General features: G+C 34.7%; 1 protein-coding gene across 3 annotated transcripts in view; it reads right to left on the bottom strand.

The window, feature by feature from the left end:
• The window catches only part of PARPBP (PARP1 binding protein), a 147918-nt gene that overhangs the window by 2624 nt on the left and 121734 nt on the right, over positions 1 to 23560 (bottom strand). Inside the window, exons 15-19 of one of the 3 annotated variants that reach the window (XR_007456798.1) lie at positions 22927 to 23168; positions 14925 to 14971; positions 6708 to 6730; positions 5773 to 5838; positions 2289 to 2351 (exon numbers count right to left, since the gene is read on the bottom strand). The gene's annotated coding sequence lies outside the window, so the exon portion shown is untranslated. Of the gene's footprint in view, positions 1 to 2288; positions 2352 to 5772; positions 5839 to 6707; positions 6731 to 14924; positions 14972 to 17187; positions 17257 to 22926; positions 23169 to 23560 lie in introns of those variants that run through there. The other 2 variants (XR_007456799.1, XR_007456800.1) reach the window with 2 other exon arrangements.

Below are 23560 nucleotides of genomic sequence, written 5' to 3'. Positions count from 1 at the left end.
AACCTAATAGGACAAGGAATTTCATTTTAACACAATCAGAATCCGCATGAAATAAAAGATAGAAATAAACTAGAAAATAGGTAAGGAGATACGCATATCAGCCAGTCTTCCAGCTTAAGATACAAGGGTGCTAGTAGTAAGCAGGTAGGAAATTATGAAAATCAAGAGGATAGAGCAACCTTTTACAACTGGCATTGCCCTTCCAAGTTTGGGATGTGAACAATAATCTACTTGTGATTATTAAAAGAGAGGTACCTATTGGAGGAAGAGAGTGGGATAGTCTTGGTCATCCTAGATAGAAGCTCCAGTGTAACACTAAGACACAGTTACCCAGATTAGCAGAAAGTTTAGTACCTGTCCTCTAGAGATCCCACTTCCTGAGTCTAAGAACCGCCCCCCCCAGAGAGCTTATTCACTTTATAGACCAGTCCTGCCTACTCTACCTTGATTCTGAGGCCAGAAAATAGATATGTCTCCTTGAAGATAAAAGATCTGCCACCTTTTCCAAACTCTGATTAAGAGCTGGGGTCTCCCTTCTTCTGTCCAGGCCCCATTCATGACATGGAGGTTTTTACCTCAAGACCACTGAGAATACTGGGACCCCAGTTGCCCTTTCCCTAGCTTTTAATGTGGAGGTCCCACACCAGAAGAGGAAAGTCAAGGAGACCTGGGGCTGCAGCCCCTCCCCACTAAGTGCTTAGCTCCTAAAATGGGAGTGTCACTCAGAGAAGCGTGCCATTGTTCCTGGCCACAGGTCTAAACCTGTGTCTCTGAGATTTTGCCCAAAGGGAGAAGCAGACTATAAGACAGCAGACTCATAATCTCTCCCCAGAGGAACTGACTTCATTTTCAACAGAGGATGAAGAAGTTCAAGCCTAAAGATACTCAAAAACAATCAAGGTGTAGTGAAAGACAACTGGGATGAAATTGATATTCACTGAAGATACAGGTTAAATTATAAGCGGGATGGGTTTGCTGAAGAGAAACAGGAAAAGAGACAACTGGGAGGGTCCTTCGTGGTGTCAGGAGATGTATCAAACACTGACCTCAGAAACTATTCTTTCAAAAAAGACCAAATTTTATTGGATCAGTTTGTAAGGCAATCTGTGTCCCAAGGCATTGTCAAAGGCAATAGAGCAATCAGGTAGCAATTAGTAGAGCTTAACAGCTGGCTGTGACCAGAGAAATTTACAAAGACAAAGAAAGCCCTGCCACATCTGTTGTCTTTCCAAGGAAGTGTGGGCATACCCAAGTTTCCCCCATGAGGAGCAACATCAGAGGCTTCAAACTGCAGGGGTAGAAACAGACTTCACTAAAATAATACAGTCAGTCAATAAACAAATAAGCAAATAATAATAAGCTCTAGAGGGTGGGAACTAGTACTCAGAATTGTTACAATAAATTATCTAAAATGTTCAGTTTACACACACACACACACACACACACACACACACATACAAATGAGATAAGCAAAGAAACAGGAATGACTCATACCCTGAAAAAAAAAAGAACCCAAATAACCATTATAAATATTTTCAAAATGATAATTACTATGATTACAAAGTAAAGGAAGGCATGGTAACATTGTCATAACAAAGAGAAACTATCAATAAGGAGATACAAGTTATTTTTAAATGAAAATTCTGGTCTTGAAAAGCACAATAAATAAAATAAAAATTTCATCAAAGGGGCTTAATAGAGGATTTGAATTGGAAGAAAGAATCAGTAAATGTAAAGAAAGATTAATAGTGATTTTGCAATTCAAAGAACATAGAGAGAGGATGGAAAAAACAAACACAGCCTCAGAGAAATATGGAACACCATTGAACAAACCAAAACAAATGTAACAGAAGAATCCAAAAAACAAAAGAGAAAGAAAAGCAGAAAAAAATATTGAAAAAAATAGTAGCTGAAAAAGTCCCAAGTTTATTGAAAACATTGATCTACACGTTCAAGAAGTTCAATGAACTCCAAGTGGGATAAATACAAAAAGATCCACAAACATATACATACTGGTAGAAATGCTGAAAGTCAAAAATTAAGAGAAAATTTTGAAAGCAGCAAATGAAAAATAACTCATCACTTGCAAGGGAACTACAGTAAGATTCATACCTAACTTCTCAGCAGAATCTATTGAGGCTAGAAAGCAGTGGGATAACATATTCAAAGTGCACATGTAAAACAAACTATCGACAAAGTATCATATTAAACAAAAATAAGGCAAAATAAAGACATTTCTCAATAAATAAAAACAGAATTTTGTATTTGTTATTTGCTAGCAGACCCACCTTATAAGAAGTACTAAAAGAAATGCAGGCTGTAAGCAAGTGGCTCCTGACAATTATCCCAATCTATATGAAAAAAACAAAAAGCACCAGTAAAGCTAACTCTGTAATTATAAAAGACAGCATATTTCTTCTCCATTCTTCTCTTAACTGGTTTTAAAAACAACATGTGTACAATGTATTGTTGAGCCTATAACACATGGAAATGTAATAGATTTCCCAATAACAGAACAAAGGAGATGAGTGGGAGTACAGTGGTATTTGGCTAAGGAAATGATGCCCAGTGGTAACTCAGATCCATGGAAACAAATGAAGAGAACAGAAATGATCAATAAAAAGGCTACACAAGATATATATACATATACATACATATATATATATTTATATATATATACATATATATATTTATATATATATACATATATATTTTTATATATACATATATATTTATATATATACACATATATATTTTTATATATACATATATATTTATATATACATATATATTTATATATATACATATTTATATATATACATATATATATCTTTTGTTATAGTAGCCTTTTTATTGATCTATAAAATTGATATGTAAAATATATTGAGATATATATATATATATAAACTTTATATATATATATATATACTACACAAAAATGTACTTGTTCTCTCTTACATGAGAGTATATATACTTGCTGTTGTTTCTTTTCTCAGCTTCTTTAAAAAACATAAAAGTATATAGAGCAATAATTATAACAATGTGTTGCTGGGTTTGTAACATTTATAGATGTAATATGCATAACAATAATGCCACATAAAAGGAAGGCAGGAAATAGAGGTATAGAGAAATAACATTTCTATATTTCACTGTAATTAAGTTAGTATAAATCTCAAGCTGATTCTGATAAATTATAACATATATAGTAATCCCTAGAGCAATCACTAAGGAAATAACTCAAAAAGTACAGTGAAAAAAATCATTAAAGAAAATAAAATGCTACATTGGAAAATATTCACTTAATACCAAAGAAAGCAGTAAAAGAGGGATAGAAGAACAAAAAAGACATGAGACATATAGAAAACAAAAAGTAAAATGGCAGACATAATTCCAACTATATCAATGATAACATTACATTTGAATGGTTTAAATAATCTGATTAAAAGGCAGAGATTGTCAGACTAGATAAAAAATGAGATCTGATATATGCTGTCTAGAGGACATATACTTCAAACTCAAAATACGAACAAACTCAAAGTAAAAATATGGATAAAGAAATAATGCAAAAAGCAACCACAAGAAAGTTAAAGTAGCGATACAAATAGATCTTAAAATAAAAAATGTTACCAGAAATGAATGAAAACATTTTATAATAAATCAATCAATGAGGAAAAAACATCCATTATAAACATATATGTACCTAACAACAGAGCACCAAAATACATGAAACAAAAACTGACAGAAGTGAGGGCAAAAGTAGACAATTCAACAATAATAGTTGAAAACTTCAATACTCAACTTTCAATTGTGGATAGAGCAACTAGACAGAAAAGCCACAAGGATATAGGAGACTTGAACAACACTGTAAACCAGCTACATAATAGGCATATAGACCACACTACGCACCAGCAGCAAAATACACAATCTTCTCAAATGCACAAAGAACATTCTCCAGGAGGTCATATACCAGGCCATAAAACAAAACTCAGTACATTTAAGATGACAGAAATAATGCAAAATATGTTCTCTGATCACAATAAAATAAAATGAGAAATCAATAACAGTAGAAAATTTGGAAACACAAACTTCATAAATACATGGACATTAAACACCAACCTATGGATCAAAGATGGAATCTGATAAATTACAAATGTATATAGTAATCCCCAACATTATAAAATATCTTTTTTTTTTTAATTTTTTTTTTTCAACGTTTTTTATTTATTTTTGGGACAGAGAGAGAGACAGAGCATGAACGGGGGAGGGGCAGAGAGAGAGGGAGACACAGAATTGGAAACAGGCTCCAGGCTCCGAGCCATCAGCCCAGAGCCTGACGCGGGGCTCGAACTCACGGACCGCGAGATCGTGACCCGGCCGAAGTCGGACGCTTAACCGACTGCGCCACCCAGGCGCCCCTTAAAATATCTTGAGAATGAAGACACAACATACAAAAACTTATAAGAGGCAGCTAAAGCAGTGCTCAGAGGGAAGTTTGTAGTTGTTGTTTTTTTAACGTTTTATTTTATTTTTGAGGGAGAAAATTATAAATATATATCTTAAATATATATATTTATGCATTAAATATATAAATGATTAAATATAAATATATTTAAATATATATAAAGAAGGATCTTTAAAAAACTAAAATCAGAACATGACACTCTCCTCTTATGTCTGTTTGATGACTTACGTGATTCGATGACCTGTATTCAGAATTAAGTGACTTTGTGCACCACTCCCACCCCAAACTGTATAGTATATTTAACTAAGCCTCCTTAAGGCCTTAGAAGTGCCATGCTCTTTTTCCCTTGTGTGACTTTCTCATAATGGGTCCTCTGGATAATCTGTCCACTTGAAACTCTATTCCTCTAATCCATTCACTATCACATGGCAGCTCCTACCCATCCTTCAGCTCTCTGGCTTAGACATAATTTGGTCCAAAAAAACTTTACTGATTTTTTTAGTCTGGGTAAGGTGTCTTCCATTAAGCAACTGCAGCACCCTACACAATTCCATCATAGTAGTTTTTGTACTGTATTATGATGACCTGTGTATTACCTGAGTAATAAATATGCCTGTCTGGTTCATTGTGGTACCTACAGCATTTATAGCACAATATTGGTGTAATAGGTGCTTGATAAATTCTTGTTAAAAATAATAGCTAACACTTATTAAGAATTTACTATGTGCCAGTCACTATTTTAAGTGCTTTATGTGTGTTATTTCACTTAATTCACAAACATTTAATGTAACTCCTGTTTATAGATGAAAAAACTGAGGTATGGGAGCTTTGAGTGAATTGCAAAGGTAACAGCTGAAGGTTGCAGAACAAGATTTGAACCCAGGAAGTCTAGCTACAGAACCCAAGTTTTTAACCACTAAGCTATATTCGTAAGTATATGCAAGCATGCAAAAATGCTGTCCTAGATATTTTGAGGAACACAAAAATGAGAGGGGGAATGGAATAAAAAAGTACACAGATATATAAAATACCCAATGGAGTACTGTGTAATACAAGGCTTTCTTGCTTTTAAAATACACAAACAGTAACAAAATCTCTCTGTTTGGTGAGATGGGACTTGTTCACAGAGAAATATTTTAGTATAAAAATTCCTGAATTCAAATGTGTTTGTGACTCAATTACACACTGGCAGTTGATATTTATGTTAAAAATGAAAAAAAAAAAAAAACCTGACAAGTTATTCTGGGCACTAAACCATGTTTAAAACTGCCGCATTTATGTTTTTGAAATATTTTTCTATAACTACTAACCTTTTCAACAGGACCCAGCTCTTTGACATTTCTTAAGAGTTTCCATGCAAGGCCTATGTTTTTCTGCTTTAAAAGAAACAGAGATATTATGACTGTTGGGTGCTTGGGTCTGTAAATAATTAAAGGAGACTTTACTCACCATCCCCAAAATTAAATTAAAATTTAGGGAAAAAACGTAAAAGTACTTAATAACAAAAGTTGTTATCACTTAAATATTACTTTCTGTTTCATAAAGGAGTTACTTCCCCATTATAAGAATATTTAATAATGTTTTGACTAGTTCTATTATAAGACTGTTCAAGGTAGATAATCAAACACAGCAAGAATAAAAACCCACTTTGCATATTCATCTGAAAGAAATGCTGCTGTTTTATAATGTGTGATTTTCCAAATGTAGGTTAATGAGTTGTGGTGTTTTAACCACAATTAAAAAATTAAAAAATAATAAAAACTGTATTAAAACAATACTCTTTTTAGTGACCAGGAACAGCTTCCCCCCCCCCCCCAAAAAAAAAAAAAAAGAAAAAAAAAAAAAAAAACCAATGGCCATTTGCTGATGATAATCCAAAATGCTGTTGGATCTTTCAAGTCTATAGAAATTTTCTAACAAGTGTAAAATAATATTGCTATATGTTTATGCTAATGGAAAATGTTAAAATAACAGTCTGTGTTCTTATTCATGATAAATGAAATATGAGCAAGCTTGAATTCTTCTCTGAAAATTGTGAGAGGTAAGTGGATCTAATGATGCTTAAATAATATTCATAGGACAGTAAATGTTAGAATAGTCTGCAGAGAAAATATATATAATCTCATTCTCTAAGAAGTATTTAAAATTTGTCCAACAACTGAAGGCAGGCTTACCTTTGGAACTGAATTGGATGCCCATCTTTGTAGCTATAATGAATATAGTAAATCATTAAAAACAAACTTACCAGAGTAAACTTCCAATTTGGACCTATTTAGGGAAAGGTCAGTTGGAAACAGTTAAAAGGCTAGACTTGAGAACAATTCAAAATTAAGTGTTATCATTTTTTTAAAAAAAAGTTAGTAATTTGAATGCATACATTTAACAAAACTTTGGTGAATTTTGAGAATTGAGATTTAGTAAAGAATGAGAGCAAAGACCCATAATTTATTTTTCCATTTTGGAAAAGAGTTTATTCTCAGGTTTAAAATGCCCCATGTATTTTTAATAACTATTTCCTTAGGAAGCCCTTTGTTTATATGTAGCCCAAAGTCAAACTTTTATTCTATCTTATACAAATGGTTACAAATTCTTAATAGCATTTCTATGCATCATAAACTTATTGCGGGACCATTTCAACATCTATAATTGTAATATCTGCAAAGTAACAAATTACTTTGTGAATATGTGATTGGTTTCAAACAGTTCAAGAGTATTACTCTCTAAATCACAGCTGCAAATTTTCAGTAAAAATTAAAACTTTTTCCTAGGGAAAAAAGCAATGGCTAAAGCAAAAACCAAATGATCAGGAATAAAAATAAAAATTGTAAATGCTCCTGTCTATAAGTGTTACAGCTGGATAATTTATTCATTAACTTTGTTAGTTGAAGAGAAAGTAATTTTGAGTAGTTACTGTAAAAGGTCAGATGGAAAACAAATTTCCTCTGTGTCAATAGGTTAACAAAATGTTATGCTTGCTGACTCTGTATAAAGAGGGCAACTCAGAGAGCACTTGACCTGATTAGATCATCAACAGCCCATTAGGAGGTTTTTCTTGGAAAAGAAATGGGGAACCTATTTGCACCATTTTTATCACCTTCCAGATTTTTGTACGCTATTGTATAGCAGACGCTTAGCTACTAGTGGGCATTTGATATGCAATTATTGGCATATCTGAGTTCATGTTTAAAATTTCAGGAATCCAATGGCTTCTGGGTTCCAGAGGAAACTAAAAGGGTAAAATATTTCACACAAATGTTATCTTTGTTGCCAACTTCGGTTTGTATACACAGATGCTTCATTTTCCCTGTATATCCCAAGGTATATGATATATACAAATAAATTATATATACAAGTATATAATTATTATATTATACTATTATAATTATATGTATCATTTGTATAAATCATTTTTACATCTACTGGTTGGGGAGGGGAAAAGAGAGAGAGAATATCACATTGTAAATATTTATTTAATGTTTGTACCGATCAGTCCCCAACTAGACTCTGAGCTTCTCCAGAATAGAAACTTTGCACTTGAGTTCTAAAATGGTTTTCTGAATGTATTTTTCTACTGACTGGACAAGGACTTTCAGAATAAATTTACCTTTTGTTTTGTTTTTTGAGAAAGAGAGAGAGCACACGCAAGCAGGGCAGAGGGACAGAGGGAGAGAGACAGAATATTAAGCAGGCTCCACAACCAGCATAGAGCCTGACTCAGAGCTCAATCCCACGATCCTGGAATCATGACCTGAGCAAAAACCCAGTATCGGACATTCAACAAATTGAACCAACCAGGCGTCCCCAGAACAAATATTTCTTACAAGTGGTGTCAACAGGTATATCCACAAGTTGTCTCAATGCTCATTTATACTCATTTCTCTACTTCTTTTAATAAATAAGAAGGAATTAGAGGAACAGAAAACATCTAAGCATTCACATTCCTAAGGTTTACCTTAGAAATTTCCACTTCTATCTTCTTTTGAAACCCAGATGATTTCTCACATTTATATACTACTAAAAATGCCTATGTATAAATAAAACTTAAGTATCTTCTTCCTTACCTTCATGTTAAAAAAATAATTGTTTGCATGTTTAAATTTTTTGATGTTTATTTATTTGGGGGGTGGGTGGAGAGCATGAGCAGGGGAGGGGCAGAGAAAGAGGTTGAGAGAAGGAATCCCAAGCAGGTTCCATGCTGCCAACACAGAGCCTGACACCGTGCTCCATCCCAAAAACCATGAGATCATGACCTGAGCCAAGGTCAAGAGTCTGACGCTTAACCAACTGAGCTAGCTACCCAGGTGCCCCTGTTTACATGATTAAATGTTACAGTTCAACTGTTTTACCTTTTATTGTATGGTAGATGCTTACATTTCATTTCCTTGGTTAACTCTTTTCAATGGAATTCACCATTTAAATGTCATTGTTATCTCAGTTTTTTAAAATGATGATAAAAACTTTTGAAAATGAATAAATAAAATCACAATAGACCAAAACAAAGATTCTTCAACAAGGAAAGATACAAATACTGTGATTAATAATCAAGATAAAACTGGGGCTCCTGGGTGACTCAGTCAGTTAAGTGTCTGACTCTTGATTTCAGCTCAGGTCATGATCTCACAGTTGTTAAGACTGAGCCCCACATAGGACTCTGGGCTGAAAGTGTGGAGTCTGCTTGGGTTGCTCTCTCTCCCTCTCTTTCTACCCCTCCCCTGCTCTCTCTCCCTCTCAAAACAAATAAATAAACATAAAAAAAATAAAGATAAAACTATTTTTATAAAAGATTTATACTAGGACATAATACCCAATAAAGTTACAAAAATCATCATTTATGTAAAGAAACATGACTCAAAAATAACTAAATATTAAGGCAAAAGAAAAGTGCAAAAAAAATTTAAAGCTATAAAGAAGTAAATAATGTCATAAATATCTTATACATGACTAGAAGTAGAAATTAAAATAGTAACAACACTACAGGGAGGAAAATCACTTATGTGGTAGACAAGCTTGAGAAACTGTCCTACAATATAAAGGAACCAAAAAATGAAAATGATAGACATGAGGGACTCAGTTTCTAAAGCAATGATTGGAAGAAATGAAACAACAGTGATAAATAAAGATACAGTAAAATGAAGATTTTATTTCCCTGGGGAAAGAAAAACCCTGAAAATCAGTAAAACAAAATGAGTTACTTTGTACCAGGAAGAATTAACTTTCAGAAGTTGTCACCTTAAAACATCCTGGTGATATTTTTAAATTTTAAGGAAAAAGAGAGAATTCTGTGAGCAATTAGGTAAATTTAAAAGATTTCCTACAACGTCCAATTTCAGAAATGGAAGGTAGTTTATTCATACCAATTCTAATTGCTAAAATCATTTTCTTAAAACCATCAAACAATTCAAAGGATAGGATGAAATGCCAAGGCAAACTCTAGAAGAAAGTAAATATCTAGAAAATAAATAGCCACAAAGCTACTTTTTCCCTCCCGAGGACATCTGCTGATCCAGATAAGATGGGCTGCAATTTAGATAACACAAAGAGGCATGGAGTACATGAGTCAAAGTCCAGACATCACCAGCTGTGAGGAACCATAGATGAGATAAGCACATTAAATAAAACTCTGAAGTAAGTAAATGCACCTTCCTAACCACAACCCACATGCAGGGAACTTGAGGAGGGTGGGATTTCATGCTGAGCAAAACAGAGGGGGGAAAATAGAATAAGAAAAACCTGCTTCTTAAAAATGGTAACCACAAACGATCTCTTGCATAGATTTTCAGCCCTAACTTACATCAATGGGGTGGTCCAGGAAACCACAAGCTGTAAATTTAGTTTAAAGTGGTTCTGCACTGTTTATGCCTCTGGGAATCTGACAGGCATAAATGCAAATCTTAACTAGAGGAGAAAACATTACCCTATGCCCTAGGGAGTCCTCACAAATAATTTTTCAAGGACAATTGGTAGTATATAATCAAAAATAAGCAAGCCCACAAGGCAACACGATACCATGAGTGAGAACAGAAACACAAACAGCCAGCAAAAAGAGATCCACAAAAATGTCACATATTGGAATAATCAGACACAGATTATATAACAAACAAGCTTGCAAAGGTTAAAGAAATAAGGTCAAGATTAAAAATATCTGAAAGGAAGTAGAAATTATATAATGCAACCTACAAGATATGAAAAAAAATGAAATAGACTATCTAATTTTAAAAACTGAATTAGATGTTTTTAGCAACAGACTGAACAAAGCAAAAGAGAGAATTACTAAACTGGAAAACAGACCATAATAAGTCACCCAAAATGTAGCATAGAGAGAAAGAAAAATACAGCAAATAAAAAAAAATATGAGTGAAAAAACAAAAGAAGATAGAAAAGGTCAAAGATTAATTTGATAGGAAAAGTAGAAAAGAGTTGTGTAACAAAGACAATATTTGAAGAGATAAATGATAATTTTCCAGAGATGATGAAAGATACCAATCCACATATTCAAAAGAAACTGCAATAATCAATAGGCATGGATAAAATAGTTTGCAACCTAAATAATGTAAAATTAATAACTGGAAAAATATAAAGAATTCTAACAATCCTATAAGAATTTGAAAATTTACACTGAAAAGCAGCCCAGGGGAGCCTGGGTGGCTCAGTAGGTTAAGCATCCGACTTTGGCTCAGGTCATGATCTCAAGTTTCTTGAGTGTGAGCCCCACATAGGGTTCTGTGCTGAAAGCCCAGAGCCTGGAGCCTGCTTTGGATTCTGTGTGTCCCTCTCTCTCTGCCCCTCTTCCACTTGCACTTTCTCTCTCTCAAAATTAAACAATAAAACATTTAAAAATTTTTAAACGATTAAAAAAAAGAAGAAGAAGAAAGAAAAAAGACAAAAGAAAAGCAGGGCAAAAGAAAAATGAGCAAAGGAGATGAACAGGTAATTCACAGAGGAAGAAACTTGAATGGTCAATGTATATATGAAAAGATAATCAACTCAGTAGTAATCAGTGAAATACAAATTAAAATAATGAGATACTAGTTCACATTCACCAAATTAGCAATAATTTTAAATGTTTGACAAAATCAAGTGTTGAAAAGATTTGGGGGCAATCAATCAGTATTCTTATACACTACTGGTAGAAGCAGGAATGAATACAGCCACTTTGGAGGATAATTTGACAGTATATTAACTCAAAATGCTCATACCTCATAACCCCAAAAATCCTATGTTAGAACTTTTTCCTTAAAAAAATCATCACTGGAACATAAGGAGACATTTACAAGCATATTAATTGCAATGTCATTCATAATAATGAAAAACTGAAAGAAAAATACATGTTCATCAATAGAGTAATGTGAATAAATATGCAATATTCCATTTGATGGAATATTGTGTAACAATGGAAAGAAACTAACAAGATCTAAATGTTTCAATGTGAATAGATCTAAAAAGTATATCACTCAATAACAAAGTAACACAACTGCAAACATAAGCACCAAACTCATAACAGTCTGAGGCTGGGATTTTTTGGAAGAGAAGAAAACAGGTAAAGGAGTCTCTACAAAAAGGATTTTAGCTTTATCTATTATATTTAAAGTTTTCAAAACTGAATGCATTCATTTTGTTGTGTAATTAAAAATTAAATTTTTTAAAGTTTAAGAATAATAAATATCAGTAAGCCTGAAAACAGGATATTATTGCAACATAGTTTTCAACTGAGTTAAATTCAAAGTGCAATCTTTTGCGACATCATACAGCTTAAGTCTAGTATTCATATAAGTTAAAGGATATTATTCTGTGCCCAAGGTCTTTGACTCAGCCTTGGTTAGAGGAAGAGTTGTAATGATAACAATGCATTTCAACATTATTTAATGTGAAACTTTTAGTTGGGACATGAGTGCTTTTAAAAATGCGAAGCATTGGGCTAGCCATTACTCTTTGTTCTAGCTAGATAATGAAGGAGTTCACATAATATTTATATGTCAGTTACCATAAAATTTAAATTAAAACTATACTTATTCTGTATCATGTTATCTTAAAGTCAAATTTCTACCTAAGTTTACAGAATAAGACAGTTTTCCTATAATATTCAAAGGTTTGTCTTAATAATTTCAAGGACTGTTGACTTAGAATGTTGAGAATATAAATTCTTGTTTTAGAATGTTGGCCCTAGAGAATTGTCTTTGTTCACATGAAACTGTAAACCAGGTTTGTCATGGTTTGAATTTGCTCTCTAAGTTTACAATAGTTAGACACTCCCCCTGACCTTCTCTCCACTCCAATCTTGTTACAATTAACTCACCCAGAGTGGATGGCTTTTTTAGGAGTCTTGAAAAGTATATTGAAGACTTTTTTTCTTGCAGAACTTATTTTTGCAAGTAAATTAAACAAGCAATTTAAACATGATTTTGAAGGTACAAAGTAGAATCTTATTCCATTGCACATGAGTCATCAGGAACTTAATTTAAAGTCAAAGTTATAAATGGAATCTCATAAACACAGCAATTAACATTCTGGTTTTTTCCCTTTACAATAAGTTCCTCAATGAGAAAGATTTAAACAGAAAAAGAAAAAAAGAAAAAGGTACTGAAAGAAAGCATGAGGTTTAAAAAGAAAATCTCTTGAGTGGGAAGAGTCTGACTAAAACCATAAAAGATTGATGAATTAAACTATATATGAATAAAAAGTCTAAATCAACTAAAGAAATAAACAAAATCAAAGTACAAACAATAAACTGGAAGAAAACATTCACAAAACATATTATAAAGGGCTAACTTCATAAGATGTATAATGTATTTTATGAACACATAAAACATAAAAATCAACAAGAAAAGTGAGCAAAGGGCTTGAGCAGATAAAAGAAAAAGAGTACAGAAGAAAATACAAATTAATTTTTAAAATAAAATAATAAAATAATAAACTACAATGAGATACTAATTTTCACCTGTCAAGCGAGAAAAAAAATTTAAGTTTGATAAAAGGAGAGACAGGCACTTATATATTAGGTGGGATTTCATGAGATTACCATGGGACTTCACACGGTATAATTCCAATGAGAACCACCAAACAGTGTCTAAAAAAATTTTTATTTTATTTTATTTTATTTTATTTTGTTTATTGTCTGTTAAAATTTTAAATGCACATATTGTCATTCCTATGTCCTACTTCTAGTATTCAAATAAGATGCAAAGAAGTATGTACAAACAAATGCCTCATACCACTATTCTTAATAGCAAAAATCTGGAAACAACCTAAATTCCCACCAATTGCTCAGATAAATCATGATGCATCTCTAGAATGGAATGCCAAATACAACTGTGGAATAATATCCAAGACATCTTGTTACATGGAAAAGGCAAGGTACAGAGCAGTGTGTAAAATATGATTGTGGGCCTGTTTTTAGACTGTATAAACATATGATAACAGGTACACATGACATCCTAAGAAACATGAAAAACTGACAGCAGTGGTAGGACTGAGGAGTAAGGGTAGGAGGGAGACTTACGTCCCATTGTACACTAGCTGATACCTTTTGAATTTTTTACCAAGTACACATATTACCTGCTTTGAAGTTAATTAAAATTTGGGGGAGGGAAGAATATGTAAGTACATGTAAGTGCTTGATAAATTGGGCAATTTGGGTAAAATATAAATTTTAGAGAATCAGCTAAAGAATTAGCCACAAAAACAAAACAAAGGAAAACGTTAGAGACTAAGCAGTATAGTATCTGGGGATCTTAAAGCACGAACCCGGATAAATACAAGCACATACATGTTATTGGGATAGCAATTGAATGTTATTAGTCTGGAACTGCAGCTACTTTTCTCTTCTGTGGAGTTGTGTCTAAGTTCTGGGGAGCTGATGTTGATTGTGAGGGAGGGAATAGAGCAGATCTAGGGCTGAGATCGCCTCTTTACACAGATGTCCACTGAGACATCCACTATCCCAATAGCTCTTCAGTCATCAGTCCACAGAGCTTAACGAGAAGCTGTCCTCTTTTCCTGTCTAAACGGCTGCTTCAGAATCTACAGTTCTCTTTGCTTCTTCCATACCATGCTGAGAATAGAACAGGATTCTTTTTCTTCCTGTTTCCATGCCATGTTAAGGAGTATGACCCTCTCTGAGGCTGGCACGGCTTTATCTTCTTGGATATGAAGGACATGGTATCTAAGTCAGCTCCCATCCCATCCCCAACTTCACTAAGGTCTGGCACCTCCCCAGATGTCCAGGGAGCAGGAACCCTTTCTCTGGGACCCCTAAGCCCCCTGCTTTCATCAATACCTCTCCATAGAACCTCATTCCTGTCAGCCCTGAGGAATCCTTTCCTTGTCTGGAAAAACAAGAAGCATCCACATTCTTTCTCATATTGTTTCTCAGAAACATTTTGTCTATATTCTGAATCTTCTTAACTTTACCTAAGTCTTAGGCTTTTAGAACACATGCCTTTTTCTACCATGTTACATCACTTACCTGGGGAAAGGATCTCAGGACCAACTCTCTTCTTAACAGCAGCAATTCTAAAGAGGAAAAAAAAGCATAAGTTACTAGTTCAACACTGAATATTAACCCACACTAAAAACAATGGGAGACATCTAAATTGGTAGGACAGGGATTGGAACCAAGCACTCTGGCTGCAAGCCACATGCTCTTTACACTAGGTTTGTTTTTGTTTTGTTTTTTTTTTAAGTGATGACAGACTTTGAAATATCCAGTGCCTTTAGTATTCTTATTGATCTGGGGAAATCCAAATATGTAGCACCGCTCTAACTTAATCTGCTCTCATAACCATTCTGGTTTCTGCCCTTTCTTTCTGCAGGGAGCCAGCAAGACAGTGGTTATGCTATGGACCCTGAAGTCAAATACCTAGGTTCAAATTCTGACCTCCTGCCTATTGGCTATGTGTCTATGGGCAAGTCACTAAACCTGTCTGTGTTATCAGTCTCCTCATTAGTAAGATGGAAATAATAACAGCAACCTATCTCATAGGGTTGTTGTAAAGACCTGGTAAGTTCCTTAGTGAGTGCCTACTGTATAGTATGTGTTCAAGGCTAGCCACTATTGTTATCAGTTGTAAGAGTAGTATTGTTATATATAATCATTATTCTTACATTCTTCAGATGTCTACTCACAAAACACCTCTGATTGTCCATTGCACAACAGAATGCATTAGAGCAAATTTTCACCTCCAAATGAACTTTGAAAATACTATTTGAGAGAGAGAGAGATTACAGGGAGTTCAAGATAAAAAGAGCTAATGCCTTGGGTGGTTTTGGAAAAGATATAAAGACAGAATACACAAGATACTCTTTTACTCACTTTTACCCCCCTGGTCAGTGAAAGCTCCCTGTCTCCAAGGTAGATGACATCATGGAAATGGGTAGACGTATTCCAGCATTTACCAGCTCAATCCCAGTTTCCTTCCTCAGAGCCTTTCCACAATTTGATTATTAGAAATTCCTTCTGGTATAGGCCAAATCTTTGGCTGATAAGCCAGGGTATTAGTATTACCTTAACTTCTTATTTCTTCAAGTGTCTTCATTAATTAATATTTAAAAGGGGAATTGGGAAATGAGTGCCCCTCTACCCAGTTAGGTGGATGTATAGGGCAATGATATTTATAACCTGAAATTCTTCACTGAAGAACTAGCCACCTATAAAATTTGTTACCACTCAACATCCCTTCCCATGTAATAAATACACTAATATCTACCCTCATGGAAATTCAGACTCCTTAACATTTGACAGCACAAAGCAAATATATCAAAAAGGGAAATTCAGGTCTTGCAAAATGAAAAAACAAAGTAGATTCCTAAAAGAGAATAATTTGAATATAAAAGTAAGAAATAAAGTTGTTGGGAAAAGTAGGGAAGCTCTTGAAAATTTTTGCAAAAAAAAAAAAAAGACTATGTGATTGCACTAAAAAAAATAGAAGATAAAAATGTCATATCCTACTATCATACCATTTTTCAGAAAATGCATGCCAAATTACAACATTTGATTCATTTCTTATTTTAAATCAATGCATAGACAAAAGCTAAATAAAATAAATTTGTTTTAGGGACTGTATTTCTTTTTCAAACTAATGCTCTAATTAAAGCTTTTTCACTACTTATCTTAAATTTTTTGCCACCGTTTAAAATGATTCCTCTTAAAAGCAGTCTTTTTTCTAGTACCCATTTTGCACTGCCTATGAGGACTTATCTGTGTAACAAAAGTGGAACCGGAGAACTTTCAAACTCAAACCTTAAGTCCCTATTCCCTGTTCTCCATTGAGAATCCGACACAAAATAAGAGTCGTTGTTATTTTTCCAAACCCCAGGAAGAGTGCACATAGAGAATTAGGTACAATGTGTTCACTTGTGGACAATGTGCTCAATTTTATAATTTTAAATTAGAAGAATGGCTTCAAAGCCATAGTATCTGGGAGAAATACTAGATCTAACATAGTAAAACTATTTTCCATTAACATGGTTGATACTATACATAGCTCAAATATACATTCCTTAAATTTATACATTTGGAAAACTCAGTATAGGTTACAGGATTAGGGTTCACTACAGCTTTCTGACTGGATCTAAACCTAGAGCAGAAATAAAGATTCTTTTTCCCCATACACACTATCTCTATTAATACACACACATACACACACACACACACACACACACACACGTAAACAAATCCAGACTCATTGCTTTGATTAAAACCATAAATTCAGGCTATGCTTTGCAAGATAGCTCTGTTGGTTTAACTATACCTCTGGGGGCCAGACATCACACCACATGTCTCTGATTCAGATCTCTTCCTGTGGTTGACAAAGAAAAAGGTTCAACATGAAAGCAAAAATGGGCTCAACCTTTCTCAAGTCCTAAAGAAAAGCAGGGCAAGTTTGTTCTTAGAGCAAGTCATTTTTTAGATCTGAAAACAAACAGGCTCCATGGTTTGTGGCCTAGTTCACTCTTCTCAGATTTCACCATCTAGAATCAAACACTTTTGCCAAAAACACCTTCAAGATTCAATACCAATTAAACTAAAGCACTATGGCAGAGAAAGAATGAAGATCGGCTCCAATGTTACTGTCTAAAAATCCATGACTAATATAGTTTAGGGTCATGAGTGAGACTAGGATAAAGAATCTAAGGCAAACATGCTTAACCTTGGATTCAAGGGTAGAATTTGAGAGTTTCATGACCATGGGTGGGTGAAAAAATTATATCTTTTCTTCCTCACTAGACTCTGACTTGGCTTTTCCCTTGAGTATAAATATAGGCAACAAATCACAGCAGTATCAGCAGCATCTATAGCCTTGTCACCAAAACAAATCACAAACATTTTTATATATCATTATAGTTACTACAGATACCTAAAAACAGCGTTTACGTGTATCACTACTTCAAAATTATGGTGATAGCTAACTTGTTGCCATCTTCCTGCCTAAGTAATACTCAGGATGCAACATGGATAACCACCTATTGAATAACTATTGTGCATACCATAGTCACTTGTCCACTGTATCCTCAAATGTTCCCACTTGAAAGGTGCGTGTTCTCGGGGCGCCTGCGTGGCTCAGTCGGTTGAGCGACGGACTTCGGCTCAGGTCATGATCTCAGTTTGGGAGTTCGAGCCCCACATCAGGCTCTGTGCTGACAGCTCAGAGCCTGGAGCCTGCTTCTGATTCTGTGTCTCCCTCTCTCTCTCTGCCCCTCCCCCACTCATGCTCTGACTCTCTCTGTCTCAGAAATAAATAAACATTAAAAAAATAAATAAATAAAGGTGCATGTTCTCACATAGGGGACACAGACCCATATTGCTTTCCAGGACTCCCTACCTATAATTATCGGTTGATCATTGAAAGAGGTAAGTCAGAGTCTGCCCTAGAACTTAATGTTCTCATATAAGTTAAGCAGCAAACTCTTTATAATGTCTTTAATAAATAAAACTAACTTAGCTATATTTTAAATGACTTGTTTTATAATTTAATGTATTAATAAAGAAGTACATATATGACTATTCTATAAATTTAATATTTTGATAACTGTACAGAATGTTATCTTTATAATTCAATATATCTTATTATAATCTTTATCAGATGGCCAAAAGGGCCCATGGAACTAAAAAGGTCAAGAGATGCTAACAGACCAAGGCAAAAACTACAGAGTTAAGGCAAAACACACTTTTCTTAGGCAAATTTGGGTCTATCAATATAGTCAATACATATGATTTAGGCAAAAAATACTGTTTCTGTGAAACTGGATACATAATTATCCTCTCCTATACATCAAATATAAGCACTATAAAAGAATTTGACAGTCAGAGGAGGAATACAAGACAAAACTTTTAAATCTGGTAGGTAATTGTTAATAAGCTTTATTATTATTATTATTATTATTATCATGGTAAGCACTATGAGCCAAGGTAGAAATCCTAGAGAAACTCCCTTCCCTGACCACCACCCAACATATTACATAAAACAGTCACTAAATTCTTTTATCAATACAGAAACACACAAAATCCCCATCCATCCATCCTCAATTGTGCCCAATACCCAATAACTTCATTCAATGCTACCCAAACTAACAGGTCTCATGTTAAACCATGCCCCCCCGCCCCGTCTTAAAAGAGGCAGTAAGCAGCAGGAAGGATTTTGAGGCTCAGTTTAAAATGGAATGATTCAAAAAATTCATTGGTATTCAGTTTACAGGACTGCTTTCTCATCTAATGTCATTTACTGGTTTTTCCTCACAACACAATGCACATGTCCTTTTTACTCAGTTAATGCCTTCCACTCACTGACCACTGATAAATGCTTCTGAATGAATCCTCTTTTTCATGCCTCTTCCTGCCCTCCCTCTCAATAAACCTTAGATTGTGACTTAGAAAGTCCTCAACTTGCTGTAACAAATTTTCCCATTTTCATGATTTTTTTAAAATTTCTTTTTTTTACTGTAAAAACAGTACATATTTTTTTTTATTAAAACACTGGATAATATAAAAAAACCACCCTTATTTTTACTACCTGAAGACAACCAGTATATTTTTCTGTGTATAGGTTTTTTTTAACATACAACATATAAAATTTTGTATTTTGCTTTTTAATTTTTTTATGTTTTATTTATTTTTGAGAGAGAGAGAGAGAGAGAGAGAGAGAGCACTCACAAGCAATCATGAGTGGGTAAGGGGCAGAGAGAGAGGGAGACACCGAATCTGAAGCAGGCTCCAGGCTCTGAGCTGTCAGCACAGAGCCTGACAAGGGGCTCCAACTCACGAACTGTGAGATCACGACCTGAGCCAAAGTCAGACACTTAACCAACTGAGCCACCCAGGCGCCCCTGTATTTTGCTTTTTAAACTTAACACTCTATCACATAACTTTTTGTGTGAATTCTTCTAAATTTTCTTTTATTGTAACAAAGATAATCACCAAAAGAATATATGATGGTGTTCTTAACATTCCCTCATTGATGTTCACCATTTCTTATCATGATAAGCAAGGCTGTAATGAACATTTCTATGCAACGCTAGATCTCTGGATCTTGGTTTATATTATAGCTTAGTCTAATAATTCTATATCTGAAAACCGATTTTCATTTCTTGTCTGTGCCTCTTCACCTTATCAGAAACCCCTCTAGGTCACACTGTTTCACATGCTCATTACCCTGACATATACTGACTGCATAAAATATGCCTCAAGGAATTTACAGTCAGAGGAGGAATACAAAAAAAAAAACAAAACTTACTTGACAAAACACTGTGATGAGTGCTATGACAGAAGATTATTCAAAGTGCTACAGAAATACAGAGAATGAAGAGATTGGCTCTGCTTGGGGAGGTCAGATCTGATTTACATAGAGGATAATCCCAGGGTTAGATCTTAAAGAAAGTGGCTACAAAAAACAAAATGCAGAGTGCCTGGGTGGCTCAGTTAAGTATCTGACTTCGCTCGGATCATGATCTGGCGGCCCGTGAGTTCGAGCCCGGTGTCAGGTTCTGTGCTGACAGCTCAGAGCCTGGAGCCTGATTCGGATTCTGTGTCTCCCTCTCTCTCTGCCACCACCCCCCCCCCCATGCTCTGTCTCTCTTCTGTCTCAAACATAAATTAACACTAAAAAATAAAATAAAATAAAATAAAATAAAATAAAATAAAAGCACTACAATCAATGGTATAATAAGAAAAACATTTTCTGTGCTGAAAAAGATATGCCAAGGGTTGAAAGAGCTCTGAATTAAGAGAGAGAGAAAGAGATACTAAAACAGAAATTGAGACAAAAGGGAAGAGAGTGAGGGAGGAAAAGGCAGAGAGAGAGAGAGAGAGAGAGGGAAAGAGAGAGAGGCTAGTCAATTTATAATTAAAGAGAGAAAATAGAAGTTAGTGTTAATATTAACTCAACCTCTCCTGAAACCTCACTAAAATAACTTAAAAGGAATTTAAGATAGGAACTCATAGGTATAAAGAAAATAGCAAAGGATATGAAAGCCACACAAATTTGGAAACAAGAAAGCAGATGCACAAGTAGAACTGACCAGCAGCCCAGAGAAAGCTGAAAGCAAATTGGCCACGAAGGAAACCCAGAACCAAAGTGATTCGAGCTGCAGCATCCAAAACAACCTCAGTAATTTGAATCCTCAGGTATCCCAGAAAGAGAGTGTATAGGTGGACTTAAATATGGGCAACTGACTGAAAAGTCCAAAGAAGCAGCAGTAGGATTCCTGGACCACCAGCTCATGCTATCAGGTGGGTGACTACTCTTCCCCAACCTTGGCAGAATGTTGAAGGCTTTCTTCTCTTGCATACTAAACCAAATCCAGGATTTGATCCTGGCTCATTGAGAATTGGGGTAAGATTCATATTTTTAAAAAAAAGAGGGGGTAATATTGGAGAGAACATACCAAATGATGATATTTGATATTGGGAGCCCCCACTTTTAACTTGCTTCTCAGAATACTGGTAGTCAGGATTTTACAACTCTTAGGTAATGGATTAAAGAACTTTTCTCTGGAGAAATTGACTCACTGAAAAAATATGTGCATGTGTGTTTAATATATGCATATATGAATGTGCATCTTTCTTCCAAAGAAATGGCCCACTTCTATCTCCCAACCATGAAGCACATCATTTAAAACCCATGGACACACAGAAACAGAGCCTCTTAGCTCTTAAATAAGATGGAATCACCAAGATCAAGAGACAATTGAGGAAAGCCTATTACCCTAAACAGAAAAACAGAAGCAAACCAAAAAGCAGAAGGAGAAACTTGGAGGAAAGGACTTCCAAGGACCTTATCCATTCAAGGGCCTTATCCATGAATTGCAAATTCATGCATTCAATAGTCTACCATACTTTGCTATCTGGCTACCTAATAGAAATCTCAAATTCGACGTGTCTAGATATATAATTTTTGCTATAATGAAGTAAGTGGTATGCTTCTGCCTGGAAGCATCTTACAAATAGCAGCACAGACAGTGGATCACAAATAGGGAGCAGAAACCTTGCTGAGTAGAGAAATCAAAGTGAAATTTGTGAGGAAAGGCACCACAGTTGTATAGAATAATAGCTCCATATATCTGCATAGAGATCCCTTTTAGTCTCTGGATAAACACTAAGTTATGCATGCACAGAGCAAGATTCTAAGAGGTCTTATAGGGAACTATTCAAGGGCCGTGAGACTAATGCAGATTCCAAAGCTATCACAATACTGAGAGATGTTTGTGTTTTGATAAGCCCAATGAAGAGACTTGGCTGAATACCCAAGCATTCAGGTGGGACCCTAGAAAGGACACATTTGAAAATTTTCTCAATTCATTGTATGAGACTAAGATAATCCTAATACCAAAACTAGACAAAAATCTTGCAAAAACAAGATTATAAACCCATATCCCTCATGAATACTCTCAAAATTCTTTAACAAAATATTAACATATCAAATCTGAACATATAAAAAAATTGTCAAGAGTTAGCTAAACTACCTCATGGTATTGATGCCTCAGCTTCCATTTTGTTTACTTAAACAGACACTAGTCCCCTCACTGCAAGCACATGCCCCAGATAATAGCCCACAAACAAATATAAGTTCCTCATTTGAGTTTTCCAACAGCCCTTGCAGTTAATAGTCTCCTCGGCCTGTCAGGGTCTTCCTCACATGCTCCTTAGATAAGACCTTCATAGAGCTTACCCAAACCCCATTCTTTTTGGTTTGAATTGAGCAAAACAGCCTTAGCCTGGGAACCCCAAAGCATTCCTGCTATGGACCCTAATAAATGCCTGTGCCACAGGTCCTGTCTCATTCTCTGCCTATACCCTGTCTTGATGTCCCTATGTGACACCTTGAGACCTACTGTATACTTGCTTCAGGACCTATGAGTAATAATCCTCTATTTCAATTTCTCTTGTGGTCATTTGTAGAACCATAGCTCACCAACCAGCACCTGTATCCCACTTAGCAAATGTTACATTAACAAAGTCATAACAAGAATAATACCTCATGACCAAGTAGGGTATATTCCAGAAATGCAAAGTTGATTTAGCACTGAAAAATAAATCCATAGGGGTGCCAGGTGGCTCAGTCGGTTGAGCATCCGACTTAGGCTCAGGTCATGATCTCGCAGTCTGTGACTTCGAGCCCCGTGTCGGGCTCTGTGCTGACAGCTCAGAGCCTGGAGCCTGCTTCAGATTTTGTGTCTCTCTCTCTGCTCCTCGCCTGCTCATGCTCTGTCTCTCTCTCTGTCAAAAATAAAATAAACATTGAAAAAAAAATTTAAAAAAAAGAGAAAAAGAAATCCATAAAATTCACCACATTAACAGAATAAAATGATTACTTCAATAATTACTTTGGTAGAAGCAGAAAAAACATTTGACAAAATTAACATTTTTTTCTTGATAAAATCCCTCAGCAAAATAGTAATAGAAGGAAACTCCTTATATTTTTTCCTTATACTTGTAATAGTCTTCCTACTTTAGCCTTTGTACCCTTAGAGTCTTTTCTCAACAGAGCAACAAAGTTATCTTGTTAAAATACAATTAGATTAATTTCACTTTTTGTCCAAAACACTCTATAGCTCCAAATTTTGCTTCTGCATTTTGTTTGAATTGGAAAGATATTAACTTAGCTGTAT

This window comes from Panthera uncia, chromosome B4, assembly GCF_023721935.1.
Source record: "Panthera uncia isolate 11264 chromosome B4, Puncia_PCG_1.0, whole genome shotgun sequence".
Lineage (NCBI taxonomy): Eukaryota > Metazoa > Chordata > Mammalia > Carnivora > Felidae > Panthera > Panthera uncia.
This window is presented reverse-complemented; position numbering and strand designations above follow the sequence as displayed.